The following is an 8942-nucleotide window of genomic DNA, read 5'->3' as shown; positions in this document are numbered from 1 at the left end:
GTCAGGCTTCAAAATCCTTCAGTTTATTGGTCAATATCTTGAAAACTAATAAAGATATCGATAAGCTTTAGAAAATGTTTTATAAATTTGATCCAATGATGATCTGCAGACAATTTGGTAGCAATTGGACGTACCATTTAGGAAATGTAAAAAATGTTTTTCAAAAAATTCAAAATGGTAGAAAATCCATCATGGCAGATGTTTCTGGTTCAAGAAGCTTTTTGTACAGTATATTGAGTTATAGATAAGAGTCAAATTTGAAGTGAATAGGACTCAGAGTTTGTTTTTTTTTCACTTTTTTGACTGTTATATCTTAATTATAGTGCCACCATCAGGCCAATTGTAATTGTATTTCATCGGAAGCATTAGCACATCATATCCAGTTATGGTACCAAGTTTCATGTCCCTAGCTTGTTCCAGCTCACAGCAAAATTGAGCAAAGGCATAAGATGGCAGATAATGATGAATATGCCACGCCCACATGCACCAATCAATATACTATATCAATATACTTGACCACAGATCCTGTTCACCAAATTTGGTGAGATTCTGTTCATCAGGTTTTGAGGTACATGTTTCGGTATTTATATATGTGTGGTGCCCTCTATGAGTCTGACTCAAAATGATTTGGTAGGCCTATTCCCAAACATGGACTGAAAATATCTACCAAGATTTGTGATAATTGAAGATATTGTTAATGAGTTATGGCCAATTTTTGTGCCAAGCCCCACCCCTTGTGAAGGATAGTGGTGTAGTGTTTCGATCAGAATTATTAAATAAACAATCATAGGGGCGCCACCTGCTTTTTGCAAGAGTTGATTACTTAAAATAAATAGACTAGTCAAATTCATCGATCTACTTTCAGAAGCCATCACTTTCAGATTCAATGGATCTCCGATCTCTACTTCAAAAGAACACACAGCAATGACTCAGCTCAAAATAAGAAAAATGTATTAACTATTGCCTACTAAAACACAGAGTAAATGCAATGAATAATAATTGAGATGCAAGGTGGAACTTACTACTTACTACTGCTGCCTCGCTTGCTAAATAGAGGAGCTAGAAGTTGTGTGTATTGATAAAAACTCAACTTGAATAACGTGCCTAACTAAACAACAAAGTACACCAGGACAAAAATGACAGAAGAGCAGCGCTGCAAAACGAGAAGTACAAGACAACAAACATACTAAAACAAAAATATCTAAACAGAAGTAACACAAAAACTCTTAACCCTAACTCTTGAACACAAGGGTTTGGCTGTTTTTATCTCCCCAAGGGGATGCCGGACACATTGTTGGGCTCTTCTTTCTTTGTTTCAACTGACAATGAGCATGATTTATCTATATTTTCAAATTGTTTAATTTGGAGTTAGGGTGCAAAAGTAGCACATCTGTCTACCGCCATTGCCCATAAAAACATTAAGCAAACAATATATGAACTAATGGTGTTATTGGTGATGGGAAGGGAACCATATAATCAAGGTTTCCATTTTAGTACATTGTTCACCAATCTTCAACACAATCCAAGTAGCTAAATGACTAGACACCAAGGATGAACAGTTTCTGGCATTATCAATAAATGAGTAGCTCAATAATAACAGTCACAAAATAAAATAAGAAAACTTTGTCTGAAGCCTATTTGATTATGTGGAAGATGCTTAGTTAGACATAGTCACTAGGTGGAAGTATGGTTACATGGTAAAATAGGTTTCGATCTTGCAACACACATTTCAGCTGTCCTAAGGCCTAGAAACGTTTGAGAGTTGCATCAAACTACCTGTAATCATTTGAAGAATAACCTTAACCACATTACAGAATACTTGGACATTTAGTTTCCATGATTTTAGATATATGTTCCAAGGATGAAGATGGTTTTCAGTTGTGAGTGGAACGTGGTGTAATTTATGGCAGGGGTCTGGGATCGTTTGGGACCCCTAAGGACGTAAAGAGGGAAAGGGGGGAAGATTGTAGTGTCCATGTGTGTTAATCCAGTGGGTTCATGGTGTGAACAGGGGGTTTCACACCTTGGTGGCAGTTACAGTACTTTTATGTTACTTTGTCTTTGTTGAGAAGCAACAGTCTGATACTGATAAAAGATGAGTCCTATTGTGATGGAATGAACTCAGTTCCACTGTTTTAAATTCCATTCACCTTGTTTCCCTTTTGACTTATGGGTCAGTCATACATCTCTCTGACATGGCTTATAGCTGGCCTGTTTTTTGGATACTGCTCCTTTGTTATGTGTCCTGTCCGAAAGGTGGTTTGAGTGCAGGAGAGCAGAAAGTGCAAGCCCTGTTTGGAACATAATCTGTGAGTGTCCAACGACATCAGAGTCTTATGTCTGTTACATTTGTTAATATCTTGAAAACTAAAGCTTTAAGTTTAGAGCTTAATTATTCTACTTTTAAAGGCTTCGTCCAATGACGATCTACATTAAATTTGGTAGCAATAAGAAGAGATGTCAAAAATATGTTTTTCAAAAAATTCAAATTATTAGGGTTCTGCCCTTTCAGGGCCTGTGCCACTTCGACTGCAAATAACTAGAATGGCAATCAGAGTGATATAGAGTGCATATCTCTAACAAGTTGAAAATGCTCTATCTTTCAAAGTTAAGGAAAGTGATACAAAATTCCTGGTTCCGCCCCTTTAACCAAAATTCAATGATTCATTCCCTGACCCATGCCCCATCCCTCCACTTGGTGCAAATACTTTTTGCGTAATCCTGCTGATAAACAAACAAACAAACTCACACACAGACATGGCTAAAAACATACCTTCCTCATTGGGAATAATAAACCGGCACAAACACAGAAGGGTTCTACTCTTTTGGGGTTAGAACCCTAATAAATGGCAAAAAAACACAGAAGGGTTAGAACCGTAATATTAATAATAAGAAATAATGATAAACTAACACAAAAACAACAGCTACCCCCGGTTGGCAGTGGTAGTGGCCCCCTGACATTTTCCCCCAGACTAACGTTCTTGGCATGATGAACACTTAAAGGGGGATTCCAGTAATTTAGTATTAGACTTCCATAAAATTTAAGGACTCACAAGAGACAAATTTTAAAAAGAATGGTCAGAAGTGAAGCAACAGTGGTTGAGATGTCCTGAATTTAAATCCTTTGTACAGGTCAAGCTCTAAAACACTGAATCCTACGGGATAAGCAGTACTCTGATTAAACATGGTTTCAGCAGAATAAACACATTAGTGATGCTTTTGATGGGTTTTTTTTAATGATGGTTTTTCTTTTTAATGTCAGTGGTTAAAAATGTTTTATAAAGGAAAAATACCACTGTATTATAAATTATTAAGTATTAAACCTACTATTGATTGTTAATGTTGCTGACAATCAATTAAGAAAATTGCAGAAAAAATTGCATCCATAATCAGGGTTATTTTTTCAGATTTGTTATATATAACAGATATATACTGTTTAACTGTTATCATATGCTTAGACATACCTTACCAAAGTAGTCCCTGTGTTTAGGGAAATAAATCTCAATGTGGAAAATTGATGGCGTGGCCGTTTAAATTGTGCTGAAAACAGTGCCACCATGTAAACTGATTTTTTATAAATTATACAATAAACATTACAGATACTATCTACAGCTGATCCTAGCTTCTCTCCTGAGGAAAACAAATATGTCAAGAACACAAAAGCAGACTATTGTTTCAGGACAAGATGGGGCATTCAAATTCATCATGAAAGTTAATAAGTATGTATAGGCATTTCCTTTGTGTGGAAGACAGTATAAGAGGGTTATGATTTGGGTTTGGTTTTTTTGCGGAACAATAAAACAAAACAAAACAAAAAATACAGGAAAACAAATGAAAATGACAGAAAATTAAAAAAAAAAAAAAAAACATACAATTTGTCTACCCATAGAGTCCAACCCACCCCTCTTGCTGGATTGCAATTAATGCAAAAAAAACAAACAAAGAAAACTGTAGAGTTGAAAAACTGTGACTGTTGATGTACAGACTGTCTTTTAGATACATTTTACATATTGGCTTAACTAATGAGGTTTACATATAGGCTCTAACTAAATCAGCAACTGTCTTGATAGCAGCTCTTGTTTCATCCTTATGTGTTTATAGAAGTAACTGACATTTCTGAAGCTAAAATGTTGTGAAAAGAGGACACCCACTGTTTTATAAATAAATGATGTGCATGTTTTTCCATTTTACAAGTAGAATTTTCTTTGCTTCAGTCAAACCCAAAAAAATGACTTTCTTTTGATATTTTGACAAATTAAAGACTGAATAAGGATAAGGAATAAGGACTGAATTCAGCAACACAATGGCTGGTAAACAAAGTATGTAAATGGCAATAACCTCTGAGAGTATATTGGTCACCTGATGCCAAAATAATAAGCATCTGGACACTCAAAAAAATGTTTAAAATATTGACATACAGATGACTGACAATTACAAGGGAAACTCAACAAGTATCTTCAGGTGTTTTTCCACCACAAGCCTCCGGAGCAGCCTCAGTGCTCCTTGTCAGAGAAGTGTGTGGAGCTCTATTGACATATTCCCTCATTTGGTGTTTTGATGATGGTGAAGGAGAGTGCTATTTAATATGGTTCCCCCAAATCTAAGCATTTGTTATGTATCTGCACTCATTTATTCAAGTTTTTCCTTTCTTTGTTTTGGCCTCACACATCAGCTCTTCAACAAACCAACCACCACTTCGATGTCTGCTGTAAATTATTTCAAGCATCTATTGTAGAGGTTGCTGCTGGGCACTGTACTTTTTTTTCTTTCCTTAGAGGAGGTCATTGTGAAGGAGCCCCTCCATTTCAGTTTTGGCTCAGTCTGTGTAATTTGAGGCGGGAAGCTGAGCTGAAGCGTTTGATTATTTATGCCTCAGAACTTGAGCAGGGAACACAGATGAAGACCACAGAGAGAATATTCATGTTCTAAACTTACAGACTTATGTGTGACCTCTCAGGTGCATAAGTGATGTCAGTAATGATTCCAGAAGTAAGCCCTGAGCAGTTTGTAAATTTGATGAGGAATCTCTCCCTGACGTGCCATCCTTTTGGCCTGCTGGCCTGATCAAAGTTTGATGAACAGGGCTTAGTAATGTTACACAGCACAGAAAACATGGTGACTCTCTTTGGTGGAGCTCTGCTGGTCCTCCAACTGGTAAGTCAGGACACAGGTTTTTCTGGGCCAGTTCAGGGGGAAACAGACTGATTGTGATCCTCTGCCAGTTAGTACAGCGGCAGACAGGCTGCAAGACTCTGCTGTGGAAAACACCAGTTTAATGTGGTCCAACATGATGGCCATAATGTGTCACTGAATTAGATACTGTAACGTTGTTTTCCATTATATCACTGTAACAGTTTTAGTAATTTAGTAACTGGGTTTCATTGAGTTTGAAAAAATAAAATAAAAGCACACAATAAAGATTATATATATATATATTCATATATATAATATATGAATTACCAGGGAATTAGTCTACAACCTAAAGATACTACATGAACTTTGATGCAATTTGTGGATGTGCACAGTGCTGCATTAGTACTCAGAAAAAGTGGAAATTTTAACAACAGTTCCATGACAACCAGGCAAATACTGATGATAATGTCATATGACTACATATTGTTGCTTTCTACATTTTTTTAAAATGTAATTTAACTTGTGGGTTGTACGTGTTGAAGTAAGATAGTAAATAAATTTTGTATTTCCCTACCAAAATTAAATATTCTAAGGAGTGTTATGTTATCACCAGTCTTGAGGTGTCACTAGAAGTGTTTTTCTTTTCTTCCACGTCCCCTGCATCCTACAGTTGGTTTATTGATTTAAATATCACAATTAAAACATAAAAAACAAGGTTAACATGTAATTATCCAATCAGCCAATCATGTGGCAGCAGTGCAGGGCAAAAACTCATGCAGATATATGTCAGGGGCTTCAGTTAATGTTTATATCAAATATCAGAATGGGGAAAAAATGTGATCTCACATCTCAAGAGTTTACTCAGAATGGTGCGAAAAACAAAAAACCAGAAGGGGTGGTGATGAAAGAGGTCAGAGGAGAATGGCCAGACTGGTCGGAGCATACAGAAACTTCAGCTTCACAGATGGTAGGGTCAGAAATTGCTGTCAACAGCATGACTCCATGGTCCCAACCTGCCATGTGTCAACATTCCAGGCTGATGGTGCTGTAATGGCGTGGGGAATGTTATATTGGCAGACTTTGGGCCCTTAATACCAATCAATCATGGTCTGAATGCCACAGCCTATCTGAGTATTATTGATGACAATGTGCATTCCTTTATGGCCACAATTTACCATCTTCTAATGGCTACTTCCAGAATGAAAATGCACCATGTCACAAGGCAAAAGTAATCTCAAACTAGATTCATGAACTTGACAATGAGTTCAGTATACTTCAGTAGCCTCCCCAGTCACCAGATCTGAATCCATTAGAACACCTTTGGGATGTGGTAGAACAGGAGATTGGCAGCATGGATCGCAGCTGACAAATCTGCATAATTGATGTGATGCAATCATGTCAACGTGGTCCAGAATCTCAAGGGAATGTTTCCAACATCTTGTGGAATCCGTATCACAAATAACTGCGGCTGTTTTGAGAGCAAAGGGAGATACTCTGTATTAGTATGGGGTTCCAAATAAAGTGCTCAGTGAGTGTATACATACCTACATACATATGTGAAACTACTTACATACGTAATATATACAGTATAAATACAGTTCAGGCATTCATATGCATATACATATACATATATACACACATACTGTACATACCTGCATACACAAATATTAACTGCACTCCGTAGATTTATGTCTTAATAATAATAATAATAAAGTTTATTTATATAACATCTTTCCAAACAATGTTACAAAGTACTTTACAAAGGAAAAACAATATAAAACAAATCTGCACAATCATCATATAAAGATCCAGTAAATAAAACTACAGTGAATAAAATATGAATAGAAATATAATGAAATAAAATAACAAAATACAATAAAATAAAAACAGTAAAATAAACACAAAAATCATAATGAAACTGGAAAAATAAAAAAATAGTCCCAACATTGATAAAGGGCTTTTTTAAATAGACAAGTGATTTTTTTTTTTTTTAAAGAAGTGATTAAAAAATAATACAGATTCTGCAGCCTCAGATCTTAAGGCAGCAAGTTCAGAGCCAAGGCTTCCTGACAGCAAAAGCTCAGTCATCTTTAGTGTTGATCCAGGATTTAGGAACAGCCCTGCCTGAGGATCTGAGGCTTCGCTGTGGCTCATAAGGGAGCAACAATTCAGTAATATAACTAAGAGCCAAGCCATGAAGTGCTTTGAATGTAATCAGTAAAATTTAAAATCAACTCTAAAACTGAGTTGAGTGAAGAGAGACTAAAACAGGGGTGATGTGATCTTGTCTCTTTTAATTTATTAAAAGGTGTAGAGAATGAAGAGTAGTGGGGACAAGACACAACCCTGTGGGGACACCACCGTAATCCTCTGAGGTCTGCAAGTGAGAAAGTCCACAATCCATTTGATTAAAATTGATTAAAAATCAAGATTAAAAACAACTAGCATTTTATCAGCCAAAATGTGGGGCTTCATTGTAGTAAAAGCAGTAGAAAACCAGTAAATAAAAGACTTGCATGATGTTGTTGTTGATGATGAAGATGTTTATGCTTATGCTTATGCTTATAGAGATGGTTGAATAAAGAGGTAATTGCATCATCCACCACTCTGTTTGCCCTGTTGGCAAACTGCAAAGGGTCAAGAAGACCCTCAACCGTGCTAAGCACCTGAGTCCTGACCATTCTCTCAAATACCTTCATTACCAATGAAGTAAATGCTACAGGCCTGAAGTCACTGATTCTCCTGTGGGGACATTTTCTTTGTGACTGGTACAGTAATTGACTGCTTCCATACTCTAGGGACTGGCGCTCAAAGGACAGGTTAAATATATGACAAAGCTGATATGCATAGATATTCAACAATTTCCCAGTTATGATGTCTGATTTTTCCTGATTTGCAATTGCTAAACATGGTATTAACACTGCTGGTGCTTACCTAGGTGTGGCCTATTTGGTTGTTTAACGTCTGGCATAGGTGTGTACATTCCTTTTTGGAGTCATCATGAGCACAATCAGATCTTAAATAGTATTCATTCAAAGCATCAGCTAATGCCACGTTTTTGTCATAGTCCTCAATTCAAATAGGTTCTCTGTCTGTGGTTGTCTGGCCAGTTGTTTCACTCATGCCATCCCACATAGACTTTAAATGATTATAATAAAAAATTGCATCAGTTTTGTCCTCGAACTGGAGCTTTGTATTATTAATTGCTGATCATGTTGCTGTTTTCGAGATTTTTCTGTCTTCATGTTAACTGTGTAAGAAGGCCCAGTACTTTCTCTGTAATGCATCTCTCACTGATCTCGAGAGCCAAGGTATATTATTTTCTATAAAAACTATCCAGTCAACACACTCCAGGGAGGCCTGCAATACTTCAACAGCATGCTCAGTCCATCTCTCAACCATGAGATGGTTAACATTATGGTCAGATGAAGAGTAGTGGGAGAGCTACAGATTTATATACATCTTTGATGGAACAATAGCAGAGGTCTATTGTTTTTGCCCATCCTGTAGAGCAGGTTATATAAAGGTATGGATAGTTCATAGATTTTAGGTTGCAGTGCTTAAATCAAAGAATAAGACAGGGAGCGTCAGAGACATGGAGTGCAGTTTCGAATAATTTTGTAAATTGTATCAATGGCATTCCTTGGATTGGCTTTGGGATGGAGGAAGAGGAGGGAGCATCACCAGCAACTACGGAAAAAGTTCTGCTTGAAAAGTATGATTTAAACCAATCTAAGGCAGTATCCTTGAGGCCAACATATTTTCATGACCATCCAACAAAATTGCTTGAACTACTGTATAAAAAACTG

This window comes from Xiphias gladius, unplaced genomic scaffold (assembly GCF_016859285.1).
Source record: "Xiphias gladius isolate SHS-SW01 ecotype Sanya breed wild unplaced genomic scaffold, ASM1685928v1 HiC_scaffold_1477, whole genome shotgun sequence".
NCBI classification, from domain to species: domain Eukaryota; kingdom Metazoa; phylum Chordata; class Actinopteri; order Istiophoriformes; family Xiphiidae; genus Xiphias; species Xiphias gladius.
Note: the sequence above shows the minus strand (reverse complement) of the source record.